Source organism: Triticum aestivum, chromosome 4B (assembly GCF_018294505.1).
Source record: "Triticum aestivum cultivar Chinese Spring chromosome 4B, IWGSC CS RefSeq v2.1, whole genome shotgun sequence".
In the NCBI taxonomy this organism is placed as follows: Eukaryota; Viridiplantae; Streptophyta; class Magnoliopsida; order Poales; family Poaceae; genus Triticum; species Triticum aestivum.
In genome coordinates this window covers 157340538-157363919 of record NC_057804.1, presented here as the reverse complement: position 1 = coordinate 157363919, position 23382 = coordinate 157340538, and positions in this window count along the sequence as shown.

The following is a 23382-nucleotide window of genomic DNA, read 5'->3' as shown; positions in this document are numbered from 1 at the left end:
GTATGGATAAAAAGGAACTTATCTGTTTAGCTTGCCGGGGATCCATATGTAGGCTTTTTTCCGTTTCTTCTTTTGGGACTGAGTCCGTGGGAGCCCTGCAGTTAGTCCAGAGGAAAACAAAGCAACATATGATCTTATCTACATGATCATGGCAAGTTCATGTTATGCTATGCATGCATGCAAGTTTTTGGTGCCCCCAGCGCTTCGTTTTATTGTTTGTGCTCAGGGTCTGTGCCTGGCTTTGTCCAAAGGGTTACATGTGCATCAGCAAGGCTTGTACAAAAGGGTGGTGGCCGTGTGGGGCCCGACAGCCGTGCCGTATGGGTAGAACTTACGAAGATGCTCAACATTCCATGAGTTTTCCAATTGAATGGCATCTCCGGTCTCCAGACGGACTGCGCCGGGTCTGCTGACTCGCACAACCCGGTAAGAGCCTTTCCACTTTAGCGTCAACTTGTTTGTACCCTTGGTGGACTGAACACGCCTAAGGAAAAGGTCGCCTTCCTCAAGGTTCTGCGCATGAACCATGCGGTTGTGATAGCGATGCAGGGCTTGCTAGTAGCATTCAGCATGCGTAGCAGCCCGTAGACGGTTCTCCTCAAGAAGCACGTCATCGTCATGTTGGTGCTGCTCTTGCTCTACTTCATCATAAGCAAATACTCAAGGTGACTCATATATGAGTTCTGTGGGGATCACTGCCTCTGCCACATAGACTAGGGAGAAGGGGGTCTAGCCAATAGCTCGATTTGGTGTCATACAATGGGACCAAAGAACCATCGGCAGCTCGTCAATCCAATGTCTGCCGCACTTCTGCACCTTGTCAAAATTTCTTGTCTTGAGTCCTCGTAGCACTTCAGTGTTTCCTCTCAGCTTGTCCATTGCTTCTGGGTGAGCAACAGAGGCAAATGAAATCTTGCTTCCGAGGTTTTGAACGTAATGCCTGAAGGCACGGCTTGTGAGCTGGGTGTCATTGTCAGTGATGACCCTGGTGGGTACTCCAAAGCGGCACACCAATCCTTGGAAGAACTTGATAGCTGACTGTGTAGTCACCTTCCTCACAGGCTCCCCTTCTGGCCACTTTGAAAACTTGTCGATTGCAACATACAAGAAGTCAAAGCCCCGGGTAGCATGGAGGAAGGGGCCTAACATGTCAAGCCCCCAGACCAAAAATGGCCAAGTCAAAGGGATCGTATGGAGAGCTTGAGCAGGCTGATGGATGTTCTTGGAGTGGAACTGGCAGACATCACATCTATTGACTAGCTCAATTGCATCTTGGAGGGTCGTGTGCCAGTATAAACCTTGCCAGAAAACTTTTCCAACCAAGGTTCTTGATCCAATATGGGAGCCACACATGCCTTTGTGTATCTCTGCCAACAGTTTCTACCCCTCTTCCCAGCAAATGCACTTCAATTTCACAGTGTTGGGCCTCCTTTAGTACATCGTGTTATCAACAAACTTATACATACTGGCCCTCCAGGCTACTCTTTCAGCTTCTTCTTGCTATTCGGGAAGTTCTCCTGTTTGGAGGAAATGGACTATGTGCCATGCCCAAGTTGGAGCGTGAGGCTCGGACACAAGGATCAATGGCACCTCCTCATTCGTGGCAGCGCATATCTCAACTGCGAGAACTGATAGTTCGGCGGGAGGGTGCTGCTCACCACGCAATGTGGAGTTCTTCCCACAAACCTCTCTGCTGGGGGCTTCAAGAAGATCTGTCGGGAGAGGCTTGCTGGAGTCTAGTTTACTCCTCTTTCTGGCCTTTATTGTCGGGGATAATGAGGATTGAGTCAGGTGGAGAACAAAAGTCCCTGGTTCCACAAGATGCTTTTGTGTAGCACATATTGACAGATGATTGGCAACACTGTTTTCGAACGTGGCACATGCTCTGTTTGCGTTCCATCAAAATGCTCCTCCACCTTTCTCACTTCCTCCACATATGCCTTGTAATACTTGTTAACTTGTCTCACCACAAGTTTGCGAATCTCCATGAATGATCAACTCCTTAATTCCCAACTCTTTTGTGATATTGAGCCCGGCAAGGAGTCCTTCATACTCTGCAGTATTGTTGGCAGCTTTCTCCAGGGGAAAGTGCATTTGGACCACATACTTCAGGAGCTCTTCAGTGGGTGCGACAAGGAGCATGCCAGATCCTGCATGTTGAAGTGAGAAGTCACCATCAAAGTACATGATCCACTGTTGGGAGGCCTCCTTGCTGGGGATAACTGTTTCTGTTGTCTCCTCATCTGGGGTTGGTGTCCATTCCGTGATGAACTCCACCAATGCTCCTCTTTGAATGGTTGACATGGTCTCATACTTCAGAACAAAGCTTGACAATTCCAAAGCCGATTCCAATATTCTACCAGTGGCATCTGGGTTCCTCAGTATGCATTGCAAAGGGAAGCGGGTGACAACTGTGATCTCGTGCGCATGGAAGTAGTGGCGCAGTTGGCCATGATGAGGCCAAGGAGCAACTTTTGCACACAAGAGTACCTTGATCTCGCCCCCTGTAACAGGGAGCTGACAAAGTACACCAGCTGCTGCACCACCTTCTTCTTTGCCGTGGTCTTGGAATTTTCTATGTTATCATGCTCTTCTTAATACTGATCTGCACCAAAGCTTGCCGGGATGGGTTCATTTCCTTCTCCGGGATGGACAGTAGTTGCGGCTGCTCCTTCATCTACTTCCCATTGCACCACCAATGATGTACTAACCACTTGATTGGTTGCCGCTAAGTGCAACAGCGACGTCTCTTGTAGTTTAGGAGCGACCAAGGTTGGAGCAGAGGAAAGATAGGCTTTCAAGTCTTGCAGCGCTGCTTCTGCTTCTGGGGTCTACTTTATTGGCCCTGCCTTCTTCCAAATTTTGAAGAATGACAAGGTATGCTCGGCAGACTTGGAAATGAACCTACTCAGCGTGGCAACACATCCGGTTAGGCGCCTCACATCTTTGACTACCTTTGGTGCTTGAATTTGCTCGATCGCCTTGATCTTGTCGGGGTTGGACTCTATCCCCCGGTGGGACACAAAGAAACCAAGTAATTTGCCGGAGGCAACGCCAAACACACACTTCTCAGGGTTCAACTTCAAGTTGATCTTCCGCAGGTTTGCAAAGGTCTCTTCCAAGTCCTGAATGAGAGTCGATTTGTCTTTGGTCTTGACCACTATGTAATCCATGTAAGCTGCGATATTCCGATGCACTTGAGACTCAAATCCAATTTTCACTACCCTTGCAAAGGTGGATCCAGTGCTCTACAACTTTAAGGGCATCCGCATGAAGCAGTATGTGCCACATGGGGTTATGAATGTGGTCTTCTCCTTCTCCTCCTCCTTGGACATGAATATTTGATCGTACCCAGAGTATGCATCTAGGAAGGAAAGCAGATCACACCCGGAAGTGGAATCTATGATCTGGTCGATGCGCTGCAAGGGTAATGGTTCCTTCGGGCATACTTTATTCAGGTCTATGAAGTCTATGCAAAGCCTTCATTTCCCATTCGCCTTGCGCACCACCACCGGATTCGCCAACCATGTTGGGTGCAACACTCCTCTGACTAAACCAGCTGCTTCTAGTTTCTTGATCTCCTCGACAATTAACTGTTGCTGCTCCAAAGCTTGCTTCCTGACTTTCTACTTGACGGGTCGGGCATGAGGGCAGACAGCTATGTGGTTCTTGATTACCTCCCTAGGAACACCGGGGATGTCAGATGGTTGCCAGGTAAACACATCTACATTCGCCCGCAGGAAGGCAATGAGTGTGCTTTCCTATTTGTCATCATGGGTGGACCTGATGGTGAACGTACCACTGGCACCATCCATCCCTGTGGGGACCTTCTTCACTGTAGGTGACGTAACCTTGGGTTTCTTGCTAGTGGATCTCTTCGGGAAATCTTTGATGGGTGCAGCACACTCTAAACAAGTGCGCTTCCCAGATTCCTTGCCGGTATCTTTGCTAGCTTTCTTCTCTTTCTGGCTTTCCTTGGCGGGAGCTGCAGCTTCCATGGCCTCAGCAGTGACTGCATATCGGTATAGCTTATCTACACATATGCACTACAAAAAAAGACACATCCGTGACATTTTGGGACGAATGAATTTTTTCTATCATACTTATGACACTTCTATGATGATAATTGTGACAAAACCCGGTATCATCATAGATATGGTGGGCTCCTACTTCTATGACAAAAAATCATGACAGAAAATGGGCTTTTCGTTCTAAGCGGGCCGGAGACGCGGCTGCATGACATTCTTTGGGCCGTGCACAATGGAAAAAAATCGTGGTAGAAGCGAGGGCGAGGAAAATATCGGGGAGTTCCCGGTTACGGTGGGTGGTCAGCGGCCGAGCGATGCGCATTTCTTTCGTACATGTATGCGTGTGGGTGCGAGGCGTTGGTCTCTAACTGAATCCGAGCAATTGCACTTTAGGCTACGCGTTACTGAACCCGAGCGATCGAGGGATTTCTTCGCTACTGCTGCTAACTGAAGCTGATCGATGCTGCCTCTGGATGAACAGTGAGCATTGTTGGGGGGGGGTGGATGAACAGTTCCTGGTGGGGGTTGGATGAACAGGACCCCGTGGTGTGGCGGCTGGATGAACAGGACCCTGATCGGTCGAGCCGGTTGGGTGTGGATGAACAGGACCCCGTGGAGGGCTGGATGAACAGAACCCCATGGAGGGAAGGTTGCACAGTAGACGGTGGAGGGTTGGTTGAGCAGTAGTTGGTGGAGAGCTGGATGAACAGTAGCCCGTGGAGGGGTGGTTGAACAGGACCCCATTGAGAGGGCGGGTTGAACGGTAGCCGGTGGAGGAGCATGCGTTGGACGCTGGATAAAAAGGAGCCTGTGGATGAATAGTCGCAGGTGAAGGCTGGAGGAGGCCGACGGTGGATGAACAGTAACCCATGGAGGCTGGAGGAGGTCGACGGTGGAGATGAACAGTATCTCGTGGAGTCCTATTTTGCGGTACGCCACACCCCTCCCGATGAACAGGAGCCCCATTTCAACCGTAGCGCTCCAACACAAGTCTGTTTCCTCCGTTTTGCGGTACGCCACACCCCTCCCGATCAACAGGACCCTGTTTCGACCGTAGGAGGTCCAACAGAAGTTTGTTTCATGCGTTTTGCAGTATGCAAGATCCCGCCCGATGAACAGGATCACGTTCCGACCGTGGCCGGTCAAACACAAGGCCATTTCCTTCATTCTGCGGTTGCTCCGTCCAAGCCCTCCTGATGAACATGAGAAGCATTCCATTCCAACCCATCCGGTTGGCTCCCCATGAACACGACGACGATGGAGTTAATCCGTTCCGACCCAGCCATGTACATGATCCCTGGCTGTATGTATGCGCGAGTAGGCGTTTGAGACCCCGCCTGTATGTACGTACGTGGCCGTATTTACTTTCTTGCACCCTGGCCGCTATACGTACGTGTACACGATATTAACGGGACTGTGTGACATGCTATGTGTGCGCCTATACTACGACATGTGCCCTTCCTTACACAGCTAGGTTCATTGTTGCAGCTTGCAAACAGACTAATCAACCTGTATGTACGTGCACGTTCGTGACCAGAATTACAACGCTACGTACGCTTCGAATAGGTGGGCCCCGACTGTCAGGCACTTCCTTGCGTGCAAAGATGTAGCTTGTGGGTCCCAGCAGTCAGGCGGTGAATCTTTTCTTTTTTCCCGTAATATGGACACACTTCCTTACGTGCTAAGATGTAGCTGGTGAGTCCCAACAGTCAGGGGGGAAACGGTTTTTTCATGAAATACGGTGGCCCGTCCGGTGGGTCCCTACTGTCAGGTGGAGGAATAATTATTTTGCACTTAATAAGGAGGCACTTCCTTGCGGCTGCCGTGGACCTAGCTATCAGCCTCTCCATGTATAGTACTCTTCCGATGGAAGTTGTTCCTTGACCACATTGACCACACTGCGCCGAGAGCACCAAGGTGGTGAACGAAGACGAGGCCTAGAAAGGGGACTATGCGGAGTTGGGGAAGACGCGGTAGTGGAAGCCCGCGCGGAGAGGAGTACAAGGGTTCACTAGTTTGGCTGCGGTGTGAGGCTGTCGTCGCCGCAGAATAACAGGGGGTGTGGTTGAGTAGAGGGATGGCCAGGCCAGCGGTGGGAGTAGTAGGGGGCGATGAGGCCTCCACGGCATCACAGCCGGCCACGGGAGGCAGGAGCACGTGGCACGGCCGGTGCTACTTTGGGCAGCTGGAGCAAGAAGACCAGAGGTTGAAGAAGCACTACGGCCGTTGGATGGACATCGTACGGTGACTGTAGCTAGAATCATTTATATTGACTAAGTTGACAAAGCCCTTGGTATGCATCAACTTAGTAGGCCCACAGGTCAGCCTCCGAAAGGGTGCGCCCCAGATATCCGAGATTGAAGAAGAAGCACGACATCCGTTAGACGGACATCCAACGGACACTGCTGCTAGAACCGTGTGTTGACTATAAGTTGACAAAGCCTTGCATACGCGTCAACTTAGTTTTTTTGAGGGGATGCGTCAACTTAGAAGGCCCACAAGTGTGTGGCGGAGAACATATAGCCCATTTGCAATTTGTAAGAATGTAAAGCCCATTTTTGAATTCTACTGGAATTTACTACAACCCATTTACAGTTTGTTAAAAGTATAGCCCATTTTCTAGCTAGGATAACGATTAATAATTTCAACCAACCGCCCAGAACAGAATTCAAAAAAAAATCCCACATTTTGATGGGATCCGAAATATTTTTATCCGAAATTTCTAGTCAGATTAAATATAATTTCAAAATAAAGTTGTATTACGTAAAAATCCAACAAACTATTGCGCGCGCAACAAGTAATGAAATTAAAATTTTCAAATTCCAAAAATAATATATTTTTTAAACTAATTACCCGTTTGGTGCATTTTTTTATAGTTACTGCCTAGTTATTATAATTACATCCCATTTATTATTTCTTAAAGTCCATTTTCTTGTTAAGCCTAATGCATCCCTCCGAGAAAGTTTGCGACCAGCGGGCCGGAGAATAATAAGTTGTCCCAGATATTGTGTACAACTGTCGGCCCAGTTGCATTGCTGATGTTGAAAGAAAGGCATGTGTAGTACAATACAACCTTACATGGCTACTTAGCTCACATTCAGCGACGCCGAAAAGGCCCAAACAAGGTTTCTGTACAACTTTTTGAAGTCAATGAGCTCAATTAATAACTTAAGAAAAAAGTTAGAGTACAGTGGAACCTAATTAAAAGCTGTCACAAGCAAAGAAATAATTCAACAGGTCCCACTTGTGCGTGTGTGCGTGTGTGTGTGTGTGTGAGAGAGAGAGAGACCCATCGGTCGATGCTCGTAAATACATCTTTCAGCCATATGCATTGTTGATTCTCAGTAAAAACTTATATAGTTGACACAATCATATAGAACATCATAGCACACTGAACTTGCATACAAAAAGTTCACGCAGGAGGCACAATCAGGATGGAAGTAGTGGATCGCTACGAGTAGGTCTATGTTGAAACCAACGAACTCGTAATGGTTCATCGTCTTTATCAATGACGGGGAAATATCTTGAATGCTGTGCAAAGAAAACACAGAGACAACACAATAAGTTTTGCTAGCACATTAAGTAGACGTATAACCTTTCTAAAAAAAGTTCAGGTAAAAAATTAGAACAGGTCACAATCAAATGTATTGGCACATCAGTTCTTCACACCCATAGCTCAGATTTAACTAGTATCTGACAAGATTTAGTTGTTACCTCAAATTAGAGCACATCCTTGCAGCCAGCCCTGCCTCTTCTCCCAAAGAAGAAGTGGCCTCCACCCCGCGATGGAGTAGGCCCTATGCCATCCATCGTTCCGAGCAACATGGGGAAAGTCTGACGTTGACTCGTCTAATGAATGTCGTTGACGGACCCTGGTACAAGTGGTGGCAGCAGGACTTCGATTGATGGATTGACCACTTCTTTGACATGCAGCTGTCGACGTCCTAGATTTGGGGGTATCCAGCCCTGCCTTCCTGTGGCCCACCACGTGGCTCCATTGATGGCCTAGTACGGCCCAGCTTCAACACCAACACCACAAGACCCTCGCGAGGGGCCAAGCCCTGCGAGGCAGGCAACGCCAAGACCCACGAAGGGGTCGACCTCCTAAGGAATGCTCCAGAGGGGCGGAGAGTTCTATGCAAGCTACCTCAAGAGGCTTAGCTGACGTGAGCCATGACGACCAAGGCCAGGCGGGCGCCAGGCGGGCGCTAGGCGGGTGAAGAGCGCAGGTTTCCTCTTCAGTGCAAAGGAGGCAGGCCACAGGCGCGGAGTCCCGAGGAAACAGCCAATGGTTTCCATACCGGTGCAACAAGACCAAGACCGCCAGGACGGCAGGACGGAGGTCGTCCATGAGCCCACCACAGCGTCACGACTAGAGGCTTTTCGCACGTGAATATTACTTTTGTTAGGATAGACTGTACTACTTGTCCCCTTTCAAATCCGGCCATTGTGGGATCCCTTCCCGCTCATATTTGGCAATAGGACCAAGGCCACTATAAATAGGACTAGCCACCACCATAAGGAAGGGGATCAGAACAAGTAGAGTTAGCATACACCAAACCAGCTCAAGAACACCTAACCTCCTGAGGCTTGTTCATCCTCTGTACTAGTTCATCCTCAGCCCTCCGAGAAAATCCACCACACCACATTGGATTAGGGTATTACACCACAACGGTGGGCCAAACCAGTATAAATCGGTATGTCTTTGTGTCTCTTTGAGCTTGACGTGCTAGGCTTAGGAGGATCGAGTAGGCAGGTTTGGCAGGTTGAGATCTCCGCACGCACCCCAGAGTTTGAACCTCTCAAGATTTTGCGGATCCCTAAATCCAACATTCGGCGCGCAGGTAGGGGTGCGTCGGATCTTCTCTTCTGTCAATCAGTCCTCCGCCACTCCATCGACTCCATGGCTGACACCCTGAGAGCGCACGTCGAGCACTGGGTCGTCCAGACCTCATCGGCAATGCCCGCTGATGAGGATGATCTCCACTCCGCTTTGCTCGCGGCCCGCGTTCCTCCGGGGCGACCGACCGCGGGGGGCGCACGGCGCAACCTTCTCCAATGGCGCCGCGCCGCCGCGCAATCCATGAACTAGCTTCAGCAACCGCTCCGCACTCGCATATGGAACAGGCAAACATGCGGGCGGCATTCATCGTGGCCCGAGAGCTAATGCGGTGCATGTTGCTGGAGAGCAGCCGCGACGCCCTACTGAAATGGGTCGCTGAGCTGCTGGATGCAGCGTGCAGGGCGGCAGCGCCATTCTGCACCTCGCCCACATCGCAGGCGGTGGTGCGGCCGCGCGCTCATCCCCGACACAACCGCGCGGCCCCTTCCAGGGGCCCTAGAGATCCTCTCGACGTCAACCAGCCCTACGGAGCAGCCCGCGCCTCCCCGAATGTGCCTCCTTGGTGCGGGGCTGCTCCAGGCGACACCACCAGGGGCCACGTTGGAGGGCCGGTCCCTGGCCAGCAGGACCAGAGGAAGGCTGAAGAAGGTGGGAATGTGAGGCAGCCGGGCGGCGCTTCTGGTGCAAACAACCCGAAAGCCTATGTCCCCGTCCTGATGGATGCATGGCACACGCGGGGAGAGGGCCCTAGCCGATCCCCCATGCCAGGCTGGGCGCTGGACATACACAAGGCCGAGCTCTCCTTCGAGCCGCCACCAAGCCCCGCCAACATCTCCAATGGCAACAGCCTCTGGGTATAGCTAATGCCGCAGGGAGCATGCTTAGGCTGACCATGGATCGCTAGTGAACCAGGGTACAACTGCCACCAGGACTCTCAGGACGACAGATCCCCCGCGGGAGTGCAAAGGACGTTGGGAGCAACGGGGGGTAGCCCAGCGACAGGGCCCTCCTCGCGCTGCACAGAGCAGGGCCCTGCTGATAATCCACAAGTATAGGGGATCACAATAGTTTTCGAGGGTAGTGTATTCATTCCAAATTTATTGATTCGACACAAGGGGATCCAAAGAATATTCTCAAGTATTAGCAGTTGAGTTGTGAGTTCAACCACACCTGCATAGCTTAGTATCTGCAGCAAAGTATTTAGTAGCAAAGTAGTATGGAAGTAACGGTAGCAGTTTTGTAGTAATTGTAACAGTAGCAACGGTAAAGTAAATAAGCAAAGCACAATATGTGAAAATCTCATAGGCATTGGATCAGTGATGGATAATTATGTCGGATACAATTCCTCATGTAATAGTTATAACATAGGGTGACACGGAACTAGCTCCAATTCATCAATGTAATGTAGGCATGTATTCCGAATATAGTCATACGTGCTAATGGAAAAGAACTTGCATGACATCTTTTGTCCTACCCTCCCGTGGCAGCGGGGTCCTAGAGGAAACTAAGGGATATTAAGGCCTCCTTTTAATAGAGAACCAGACCAAAGCATTAACACATAGTGAATACATGAACTCCTCAAACTACGGTCATCACCGAGAAGTATCCCGATTATTGTCACTTCGGGGTTGTGGGATCATAACACATAATAGGTGAATATAGACTTGCAAGATAGGATCAAGAACTCTATATTCATGAAAACATGATAGGTTCAGATCTGAAATCATGGCACTCGGGCCCTAGTGACAAGCATTAAGCATAGCAAAGTCATAGCAACATTAATTTCAGAACATAGTGGATACTAGGGATCAAACCCTAACAAAACTAACTTGATTACGTGGTAAATCTCATCCAACCCATCACCGTCCAGCAAGCCTATGATGGAATCACTCACACACGGCGGTGAGCATCATGAAATTGGTGATGGACGATGGTTGATGATGATGATGGCGACGAACCCCCCTCTCCGCAGCCCCGAACGGACTCCAGATCAGCCCTCCCGAGAGACATTAGTGCTTGGCGGTGGCTCCGTATCGTAAAACATGATGAAACTTTCACTCTGATTTTTTTCTCTCCACGAAACGGAATATATAGAGTTGGAGTTGAGGTCGGTGGAGCATCAGGGGGGCCAGGGGACAGGGGGCGCGCCCCCCACCCTCGTGGACATGGTGTGGGCCCCCTGGCCTTGATTCTTTCGCCAGTATTTTTTATATTTTCCAAAAGTTATCTCCGTGGATTTTCAGGTCATTCCAAGAACTTTTGTTTTCTGCACAATAAACAACACCATGGCAGTTCTGCTGGAAAAAGCGTCAGTCCGGGTTAGTTTCATTCAAATCATGCAAGTCCAAAACAAGGTCAAAAGTGTTTGGAAAAGTTGATACATTGGAGACGTATCAACTCCCCCAAGCTTAAACCTTTGCTTGTCCTCAAGAAATTCAGTTGATAAACTAAAACTGATAAAGAAAAAGTTTTACAAACTCTGTTTGCTCTTATTGTTGTAAATATGTAAAGCCCGCATTCAAGTTTTCAGCAAAGATTATGAACTAACCATATTCACGATAATACTTAGGTCTCATGTCTACTCATATCAATGGCATAATCAATTAGCGAGCAATAATAATAAATCTCGGATGACAACACTTTCTCAAAACAATCATAATATGATATAACAAGATGGTATCTCGCTAGCCCTTTCTGAGACCGCAAAACATAAATGCAGAGCACCTTTCAAGATCAAGGACTGACTAGCCATTGTATTTCATGGTAAAAGAGATCCAGTCAAGTCATACCCAATATAAACTAATAGTAATGAATGCAAATGACAGTGTGCTCTCTAGCGGGTGCTTTTTAATAAGAAGGTGATGAGTCAACATAAAAGTAAATAGATAGGCCCTTCGCAGAGGGATGCAAGGATTTGTAGAGGTGCCAGAGATCGATTTTAAAATAGAGATGAATAACATTTTGAGAGGTATACTTTCACTGTCAATGCAACAACTATGAGATCTCGATATGTTCCATGCTACATACATTATAGGCCGTTTCGAAAAGAATGGTAAAAGTTTATACTTCCCCACCACCAACAAGCACACTCCATGGCCATCTGAAACAATGGGGTACCGTCCATACCAACAAGAGTCCTGGGGGAGTTTTGTTTTAATTATTTTGATTTGCTTTGATCTTTTTGATCATGGGACTGGGCATCCCAGCTACCAGCCATTTTCTCGTGAATGAGGAGCGGAGTCCACTCCTCTTGAGAATAACCCACCTAGCATGGAAGATACAGAAAACCCTAGACGAAACATGAGCTGCTCGAGCATACAAAATAGAATTTCATTTGAAGGTTTGGAGTTTGGCACATACAAATTTACTTGGAACGGCATGTAAATACCGCATATAGGAAGGTATGGTGGACTCATATGGAATAACTTTGGGGTTTATGGAGTTTGGATGCACAAGGAGTATTCCTGCTTAATACAGGTGAAGGCTAGCAAAAGACTGGGAAGCGACCAACTGAGAGAGCGACAACAGTCATGAACATGCATTAAAATTAATCAACACCGAGTGCAAGCATGAGTAGGATATAATCTACCATGAACATAAATATCATGAAGGCTATGTTGATTTGTTTCAACTACATGCGTGAACACGTGCCAAGTCAAGTCACTCGAATCATTCAAAGGAGGATACGATCCCATCATGCCACATCACAATCATTTTAATAGCATGTTGGCACGCAAGTTAAACCATTATAAGCTCCTAGCTAATTAAGCATGGCATAAGCAACTATAATCTCTAATTGTCATTGCAAACATGTTTATTCATAATAGGATGAATCAGGAATGATGAACTCATCATATACAAGGCCATGAGGGAGAACTTTATAAGAAAAGCACAACTGGAGTCCTTCAAAGGTGTATCTCCGAAGAGGAAGGGCGAAATCTCCTGGCTAAAATTCACGCCGGACTCGGCGGGCACCACGCCGCCGCCCGGGCCCTTGTAGGCAAGGCCTTCCGTACAGGATTTTATTGGCCGACCGCCCGGGCAGATGCTTAGGACTTAGTCCAACAATGCGTCGGTTGCCAGCTCTTTGCTAATCAGAGCCACATGCCACCCACCGCCCTCAAAACTATACCCATTACTTGGCCGTTCGCGGTCTGGGGGCTTGACATGGTTGGACCCCTTAAAGGGGGAACCCACAAGCACAAATACTTATTGGTCATGGTGGACAAATTCACCAAATGGATAGAGGCCAAGCCAGTTAAAACGACAGAATCCGGACCTGTGATAGACTTCATATCCGGGGTAGTACACCGTTTTGGCGTCCCCCACAGCATCATCACTGATAACGGCACGAATTTCACGGCCGACGAGGTTAAACTCTGGTGCAAAAACATGGGCATCAAGCTCGACTACGCTTCAGTCTACCACCCACAAACTAATGGTCAAGTGGAACAAGCAAATGGTCTAATCATGAGCGGCATTAAACCCAGATTAGTGCGGTCCCCCATGGAATCTAACACGCACTGGGTAGAGGAGCTCGACTCCGTACTCTAGGGGCTGCGGACCACGCCAAACCGCACAACCGCATTCACTCCATTTTTTATGGTATACGGCGCTGAGGCAGTTTTGCCCTGCGATATAATTCATGACTCACCTCGCGTGCACATGTACGAGGAAAGAGAAGCCGAGTTGGATCGGCAGGACGGTTTGGACGCTTTAGAGGAGGAGCGCGACGTGGCAAAATCCTGTTCCGCATTCTATCAACAGCAGGCTCGAAGATATCAAAGCAGAGAAGTACGGGCCAAAACTTACAATGTTGGCGAGCTAGTTCTACGCCTGCCGGACAAGAAAAAGGACAAACTCAAGCCCAAATGGGAAGGTCCCTTCATCATTGACCAAGTCCTTACTGGCGGTGCATACCGTCTATGCAACGCATCTAACAACCGACTCGAGCCAAACACATGGAACGCAGCCCGTCTCTGAAGATTTTACGCCTAGCGCCAGACTCAGGGTTCGTCTCTTTCCTCCGTCCACCTTTCATGTTTTTTTGCTGTCTTTGTTTTCCCTCCTTTTTTCTCCCTCTTTCAGTACAAACCTCTTGAGGGCTAATCTACCCTTTGTTCGCACTAACTCGATGTGCTACTCGCACTCGTTATACCTTGGGGCTTCTTTATCAGAAGCTTATTTATATGGGCTTCATGCCCACCACATGTGTCACACTTCCGCATGTACCTTTTCATCAGCATTATATGCATCGATATGACTTAAGTTTTGGCCAAGCCAGGTTGCCTGGCTCCTGTGCTTACCACTACGTTCCCGATTGTTTGGCTAGGAGGTAAAGGGAGCACCTCTGCGATTGTTACTGCCGGGTCAGCCGGATGTGTACCTCAGACTGGGTGAAGCCGAAGGCTAGCGTTCTTAAGGGAATATTCGGTCGGTGACCTGAAAGATGATTTATTACTTACTTATTTATCTACCCCTAGATGCTTTTTCTGCTATTTTCGCAGTCCGAACATGCACTTAAGGGCATGCCTCCTAGGGAAAGGAACCCTTAACGAAACTATTCTCCCTGGAAGATGTTTCTTACTAACCATGTAATATAACATAGCTAGTTGGGCACTTGTCTGATAAAGCAATTATGACCCCTACGCCTTGTCTCCATGCATGCCCCGGTTCTTTTATAACCATAAGGGTATTCGGACACACTCCAGACTGTTGGGTCCCGAGGTTGAAGCGACAAGGTCCGCAAAGGCAAACGATCTACAATCCGGCTAGAAGGCATTTTACATGTCATTTTAAAATTACATCGTCAAACAGACTGATTGTACTCCTCTTCAATCCCATCTAACAGGCTGTCTAATTTACAGTCCTGTTGGGAATATTTCGCGGCCAACTCTACTTGGTCGTACATCAAGCTCACAGGGATCTCCTTCCCATCGGGCCCCACAGGTCCGACCTCGGCCATGTGGTTTGGGTCAGCCTTCGGGTACCGCATCTTCACCATGGCCCAGGCCTCCCTGGCGCCTTGACGGCAGGCCGACATCTTCCACAGACGGAGACGTCACTGTACTCCCTGAAGCTTCTCAGCAAGCCCTCAAAGGCCCTCAGGTAGGGAGATGGAAGGCCACAAGGCCTGAACAATGCCGCTCATCGCTGCCGAACACGTTCGTGCAGTAGCAGCAGCTCGGGAAGAGGGTCTCCCGTGGAACCAGGCATCTCCTCCGCCGGACGACCCGTGAGCACACCTACAGACACATTTTTGTCAATCGACTTCCTCGCCGAACTCTTCTTTTCAAAAGAGTTTGCTCAAGCACTTACTATAAATGCCGCGACGAAGCCGCCGATTCTCCTTTACGGAGTTAGACAGCTGGACCCGAACATCTTTTAGTCCTTCGCCCATCTGGGAGTTGGCATCTTGGAGTTTGTTCCTCTCCTGCTACACCCTCATAAGCACCCTCTCGCCGGCCTTCAACTGGCGCAACAGCTGTTGCTTGTCCGGATCTATTCCGGCACCCTCTGCAATATTATTGTCAGACTATACACACACGCCGCACTTCATAAACTACTTCTTTTTTCAAAATATGAATTACCAGAGGGGGTCTCCGTGGCTCCCCCGGCAGCGGCTAGTGCGGCCTCAAGTTGGGCCTTGCATTCTTGAAGCTCCTGAGACAAGTGGGTATTCTTCTCAGTAAGATCCTGCATAACAAATGATCCTTAAATCAGTTAGTTTAACTATTTTAAGTCTCGGGGGCTACTGGCATATATAACTATTAAAATTCCTTACCCGTATTTCCTTTACATACTGCTCTGTGGCTCTGGTTAAACCATCTTAGGCAGCACGGAGGTGCGCGTCTCCCGCATTAAAGGCATTTAACGCCTCAGGGGAGAAACACGCGTCATGAAGAACTATCCGACGGTGCCTGTGATTCATGGCGTTGGAGCCTGGCTGGCGGAGGGTTGGTGGGCACCCTCTCTGGACTCAGTCTGGCGAGCGCTCTTTCTCCTGGAAGAATCATGAGCATTAATATGCCTCCCAGGAGTCTTTCCCTTAAAAGACAATGGTGCACCATACCTTTGCGGCTACGTTTCGACTCGGGCCGCACTCCTCTTCCACCTGCTAGGCCGCACTGACCTCGTTTGATCAGTCGCTGTAGGCTCGGCTTCCCGCCGTAAAGGCACCTCCTGCCAAGCACCATTGTTACATGGTGGTCAGAAATAAGCATTAAAAAAGTAACGGTGTCAGGACTTCGGTCGTACTCACCTGGGAAGCCGGACATAAACCAGGGTAGTCAGCCGTAATGGCGACTAAAGCATTGTCTATGCTGAGCTGGTGGAACACCCCGTCAATCAAATCCACCTTTATGTCCGGATCCTCTTCGGAGGCCGGATCAAGGGATCTTCTCGGATCCTCGGGTTGTCGAGTTGGGCTTTCTATGCCCGCCACATCCCGGCGTATTTCCTGCGTCGAAATCATAAAGTAAGACACTTACCTTTGAAAGCATGGATCAGATACATAAGCGTCCGCTTACCCAGCTCTGAGGGTTATTCATGGAGAATCCATTCAATGGATTCGTGCGGAGGAAGTCCTCCTTCTCCCCATTGTACAAGCCGGACAGGATCTTCACCAGATCGGCGGCCGATCCCGGCCCCGTGCGGCCATGACGGGTGGCGTCATTCTCCCTGTTAAAATCCCACATAGGGTGGCCCCTATATTGGAGCGGCTGCACCCCTCGCATAATGCATGTGGCCATGACTCCAATCATGGTTAATCCGGAATGGGCTAGTAGCCGTATCCGGCCCATCAGATAGTGGATGCTCCTATCATCTTCCCGTTGAGGGCTCCGCGGGCGCCAACTCAGGCGTTTCTTCAGAGGAGCATTGCTAAACTCCAGGAGGCCGATCCGAACTGGATCCGGCAGCGGGGCGTCTTCCATATAGAACCATTCCGAAGGCCAGTCTTCGGACGCCTTCTTCGGGGTTCCGGATAGATATCCGGTCCCGGCCATATTTCGGCTCCACCCACTTGATATGTCGACCCCCCGTGAGAATAGGGTACGAGGCAAAACAGCCTCTTCCACAGCGCAAAATGGGGCTTGATGCCCAAGAACAGCTCGTAAAGAGCTACAAAGCCTACGATGTGCAAAATGGAGGCAGGCGTGAGGTGGTGAAGTTGGAGTCCATAGAACTCCAGGAGCCCCCGGAGAAACGGATGTATAGGAAATCCGAGTCCCCTTATTAAGTAGGGGACGAAGCATACCCGCTCTCCTTTGGAGGGATTGGGGACGCTCTCCGCCTGCTTCCCACCCTTGTAGGTGGCCAGTCCGACTCGAACCGGAACCATAAAGGCCGGGGGAAGGTATCCCTCTGCTTGGAGCGTCACTAACTCGCTATGCGGGACTGAGCATCTCCTCCAATCTCCTAGCTGAGGACTGGGAGCGTGAGAAGAGGAGCCGCGTCGATTGTCCATGTTGGAATGGATTTTTTGTCAGATGCGCCTCGATGAGTACTTGCGGAAGGAGGATGGTGTGATTTGGATCTGGATCCTCGCCTCTCTTATAGGCAGCTTATTCGCGCAGCTAGGGGGTAAAACGTAAGAATACCCTGGCTTTTCGTATTCATACAACACGTGGAAGAAGGCCATTATTGGACGTGGAAGCCAAGGAGTGCAACATTTATGAAGCAACCGGACACTATCCGGCAAACACCTGGAGCGTGAAGGAGAACCCGCCTTGCAAACACCGAAGACAACATACGCGCGGACTCGTCGTCATTGAAGCCTGGTTCAGGGGCTACTGAGGGAGTCCTGGACTAGGGGGTGTCCGGATAGCCGAACTATCATCATCGGCCGGACTCCAAGACTATGAAGATACAAGATTGAAGACTTCGTCCCGTGTCCGGATGGGACTTTCCTTGGCGTGGAGGGCAAGCTTGGCGATACGGATATGTAGATCTCCTACCATTGTAACCGACTCTGTGTAACCCTAGCCCTCTCCGGTGTCTATATAAACCAGATGGCTTTAGTCCGTAGGACGAACAACAATCATACCATAGGCTAGCTTCTAGGGTTTAGCCTCCTTGATCTTGTGGTAGATCTCCTCTTGTAACACACATCATCAATATTAATCAAGTAGGACGTAGGGTTTTACCTCCATCAAGAGGGCCCGAACCTGGGTAAAACATCGTGTCCCTTGTCTCCTGTTACCATCCGCCTAGACGCATAGTTCGGGACCCCCTACTCGAGATCCGCCGGTTTTGACACCGATAGTGGCCTTCAGGATACAAAGGTTCCTGAGTCATTCTACCAGTTCTAGTAGCCACTCTAACAGCAAAGTTATGTTTATTATTTAATTCATCGAGCAAATCACTTTGAGCCTTAAGTACTTGTTCTGCTTGAGTGGTAACCATAGAAGCATATTTGCTAATGAGTTTAAGTTCACCTTTAACTCTAGCCACATAATCACTCAAGCGTCCTATCATGAAAACATTACTCTTTAATTCTCTACCAACATAAGCACTAAAACTTTCTTGTCTAACCATAAAGTCATCAAATTCATCTAAACATGGGCTGTGAAATTTAGTAGACGGGATTTCAACTTTATCATATCTATAGAGAGAATTTACCTTTACTACCTGTGTCGGGTTATCAAGACAATGCGTTTCTTCAACAGGCGGTATATTAAGACCATGTATCTCTTAAATAGGAGGTAAATTCTTAACATCTTCAGCTTTAATACCTTTTTCTTTCATTGATTTTCTTTGCCTCTTGCATATCTTCAGCACTGAGAAATAGAACTTAGCTCAGGAGTTGGCTCAATTGGCTCAGGACTTGGCTCAGGAAGAGTCCAATTATTTTCATTAGTCAACATGTTATTCAATAGCAATTCAGCTTGGTCGATTGTTCTTTCCCTGAAAACACAACCAGCACAACTATCCAAGTAGTCTTTGGAAGCATCGGTTAGTCAATTATAAAAGATATCAAGTATTTCATTTTTCTTAAGAGGATGATCAGGCAAAGCATTAAGTAACCGGAGAAGCCTCCCCCAAGCTTGTGGGAGACTCTCTTCTTCGATTTGCACAAAATTATATATTTCCCGCAAGGCAGCTTGTTTCTTATGAGCAGGGAAATTTTTAGCAGAGAAGTAATAAATCATATCCTGGGGACTACGCACACAACCAGGATCAAGAGAATTAAACCAAGTTTTAGCATCACCCTTTAATGAGAATGGAAATATCTTAAGGATATAATAATAGCGAGACTTCTCATCATTAGTAAACAGGGTGGCTATATCATTTAACTTGGTAAGATGTGCCACAACAGTTTCAGATTCATTGCCATAAAAAGGATCAGTTTCAACGAAAGTAATAATTTCAGGATCAATAGAGCATTCATAATCCTTATTGGTAACAAAAATAGGTGAAGTAGCAAAAGCTTGGGTCATATTTGATTCTAGCATTTAGAGTTTTGTGTTTAAGTTTAGCTAGTAACTTCTTAAGATCAGATCTATCATTGCAAGCAAAAAGATCTCTAGCAGTTTCTTCATCCATAACATAACCCTCAAGAACAACAGGCAATTTATACTTAGGGGGAGAACCTTCATCATCACTATCATCAATAACTTCATCTTCAATAATTTCATTCTCTCTAACCCTAGCAAGTTGTTCGTCAAGAAATTCACCTAATGGCAAAGTAGTATCAAGCACAGAAGTAGTTTCATCATAAGTATCATGCATAACAGAAGTGGCATCATCAATAACATGCGACATATCAGAATTCATAGCAGTAGCAGGTTTAGGTGTCACAAACTTACTCATAACAGAAGGAGAATCTAGTGCAGAGCTAGATGGCAGTTCCTTACCTCCCCTCGTAGTTGAGGGAAAAATCTTAGTTCTTGCGTCTTTCAAGTTCTTCATAGTGATCAGCAGATATAAATCCCAAGTGACTCAAAGAATAGAGCTATGCTCCCCGGCAACGGCGCCATAAATAGTCTTGATAACCCACAAGTATAGGGGATCGCAACAGTTTTCGAGGGTAGAGTATTCAACCCAAATTTATTGATTCGAAACAAGGGGAGCCAAAGAATATTCTCAAGTATTAGCAGTTGAGTTGTCAGTTCAACCACACCTGGATAACTTAGTATCTGCAGCAAAGTATTTAGTTGCAAAGTAGTATGGAAGTAATGGTAGCAGTTTTGTAGTAATTGTAACAGTAGCAATGGTAAAGTAAATAAGCAAAGCACAATTTGTGGAAAACTCATAGGCATTAGATCTGTGATGGATAATCATGTCGGATGCGATTCCTCATGTAATAGTTATAACATAGGGTGACACAGAACTAGCTCCAATTTATCAATGTAATGTAGGCATGTATTCCGAATATAGTCATACGTGCTTACGGAAAAGAACTTGCATGACTTCAATTGTCCTACCCTCCCGTAGCAACAGGGTCCAAGTGGAAACTAAGGGATATTAAGGCCTCCTTTTATTAGAGAACCGGACCAAAGCATTAACACATAGTGAATACATGAACTCCTCAAACTACGGTCATCACCGTGAAGTATCCCGATTATTGTCACTGCGGGGTTGTCGGATCATAACACATAATAGGTGGCTATAAACTTACAAGGTAGGATCAAGAACTCACATATATTCATGAAAACATAATAGGTTCAGATCTGAAATCATGGCACTCGGGCCCTAGTGACAAGCATTAAGCATAGCAAAGTCATAGCAACATCAATCTCAGAACATAGTGGATACTAGGGATCAAACACTAACAAAACTAGCTTGATTACATGGTAAATCTCATCCAACCCATCACCATCTAGCAAGCCTATGATGTAATTACTCACGTACGGCGGTGAGAATCATGAAATTGGTGACGGAGGATGGTTGATGATGATGAATGCGACGAATCCCCCTCTCAGGAGCCCCGAACGGACTCCAGATCAGCCCTCCCGAGAGAGATTAGGACTTGGCGGCGGCTCCGTATCGTAAATCATGATGAAACTTTCTCTCTGTTTTTTTCTCTGCGAGACGGGATATATAGAGTTGGAGTTGAGGTCAGTGGAGCATCAGGGGGCCTACGAGATAGGGGGCGCACCCCCACCCTCGTGGACAGGGTGTGGGCCCCCTAGCCTTGATTCTTTCGCTAGTATTTTTTATATTTTCCAAATTTTATCTCCGTGGATTTTCAGGTCATTCCAAGAACTTTTGTTTTCTGCACAATAAACAACACCATGGCAATTCTGTTGAAAACAGCATCAGTCCGGGTTAGTTTCACTCAAATCATGCAAGTTAGAGTCCTAAACAAGGGCAAAAGTGTTTGGAAAAGTAGATATGTTGGAGACGTATCACCAGCCTGGAGGTAGGTTCCCCGCCGAGGAAGGCGCCAGTGAGCCCTTCTCCCTAGTGGGGGGCCTACGGGCGCCAAGGATGCCGCCAGCGTCCCCTTGGCCCCTTGGTCTTGTCCTGGTTTTCGGTCTCCCCAACGATTGTCAGGGGTGGCGCACGGTGGGGTCCTCGTCGGGCGACATGAAGCAAGGCTCCGGCCCATGAAGGTCTCTGCTCGTGACACTCTTAGGTAATAATGAGTGGGGTGTACACGCCCCGGAGTCTCCTGAGTGCCGCCCTGGGGCCTCACGGGGGCTCCCACCCACGTCCTAGTGGAAGCACCATGCTCCGTGCTGGCCGAAGACACTGTCCCCAATGACTATGCCCAGCAAGTGGAAGCAATTAGCTCCGCGCTCGTGAGAAGACCGTGGACCGAAGACTAAAGACTAGCTAGGCGCCGGACGCGGCCGTCTGCTTTTTGCCTCTTTTTGTATTTGCTTGCTGACTTTTTGCAGCAGTTGGTTTTCGTGTGTTTATAAAAATGGGGGGAGTTTTCTCCTTTCGTGTCGCTCTCTTGCCTTAAGTTCTTATGTTGTTTCTGGAGCTCATGACTATTGCCCTGACCTCAAGCGCCTCGCGAGCGTGGGCTAGGTACGGTCCACGCACTGGCGCCAATCTCCCCCCCCCACGAGGTGCTCAAGGGTGCGGTCGCCTCGCGCACCCACCTCGCCACAGTCTGGTAGTAGGCTCCCCACAAGGCACTCAACGGCAGGCCATCAGGCCCCTTGGGAGGCATAGAACCTCACAAGCTCGCAGCAGGCTCGCCTCAGGAGAAGGAGCGCTGCCACAACATCAGGCCTCACTCGAGACCCACGAAACCAAAGATAAGTCATAAACAACTACCTCACTCGGCGGCCTGTAGCCCTACGCGGCCCCGTTCCTAGTGCTACTTCAAAAGCATTACACAACCTTACACATCATAAGGGGCACCCCCTTTTCAAAATCCTCTCACAAAGAATGCGTTCAAGTTTTTGTCATACAGGTCAAAGCAAAAGAAACACGGGCCTAGCTGGACGCGCCTTCTTCGTCGCTCCCCTCCGTGCTGCTTGCACCATTGCTGCCATCCTCCTCGTCATCACCACCCGTGCCAGCTTATTCGGCCGCGAGCACAGCCGTGTTGTCCTTAGGAGTCAGCTCCTTCACCAAGGCTTCCACATGGCCATCCACCCACTTGGCAAGCTTGTCTTGGGTGGCCGCAGGCACGGGGGCTAGCATGCTGCCGAAATCGAAGTGGGAATCAAGATTCAGGAGATTGATGAAGATGTGCGAGAGTGCACACCCGAGGAGGCCCCGGCTCCTCTCCTCAGCAAGTTAGCGAGCCTTTGCGGCCTGATCTTCTAGGCGGGTCAAGATATCAGTAAAGAAGCGGAGATGCTAGCATAGTCGTTCTCGTTTGGGTGAGGAGCGCTGTCGTCACAAAAGGCACCCAAGGCGTTGTTGGCTCTGACGCACAGACCTTGGATCATGGAGCCGTGCTCGCGTTACAATGTTAGGAGTCGGCACTTTTCACTCAAAGCCTTCTTTAGGAGGGAGGATATCTCGGCATAGGCGGAATTCAGTGCATATTCGGAGGAACTTAGGGCTCCTTGGGCAGCGCTCTCACACTGCTCCACAGCCTGCAGATCAGTCTTCAGGGCGGAGGTCCGTCCCTCAAGCTCATCCTAGAGCAGCTCCAGGTCCAGGTGGTGCCCCCCAGTCAACTCAGCACGTGCCTTCGCCACCCTCCCATCCACCTCCAGCTGGACCTAAGCCTCTTGGGCGATGACGGCGTCCTCAGCCACGGCGGCCTGTCGCTCCATCACCTCCAGCCTCTCTAATGCCAAGCTATGTTCCACGGTCTCCAGCGTCAAATCTTCATGGCGCCTCAAGAGCTCCGCCTCGGCAAGGGCACCTCGCCTGGTGAGGAGGCAAGTAGGGCACGACGCACCTTGACTTCGCGCTGCAGAGCCGCATCTGAAGACAAAAGATCTCGCTCCCACTCCTCAGCCGCGTCACGGCGGCGGTTGGCTGCCTCGGCCTCTTCCATGGCATGGGCGCAAGCTTCGCGTGAAGCTGCGAGTGAGACCGCCGCTCGCGCTTCAGCTTTGTCACGCTGAAGCTTCCCAAGGTTGATGGCGATTG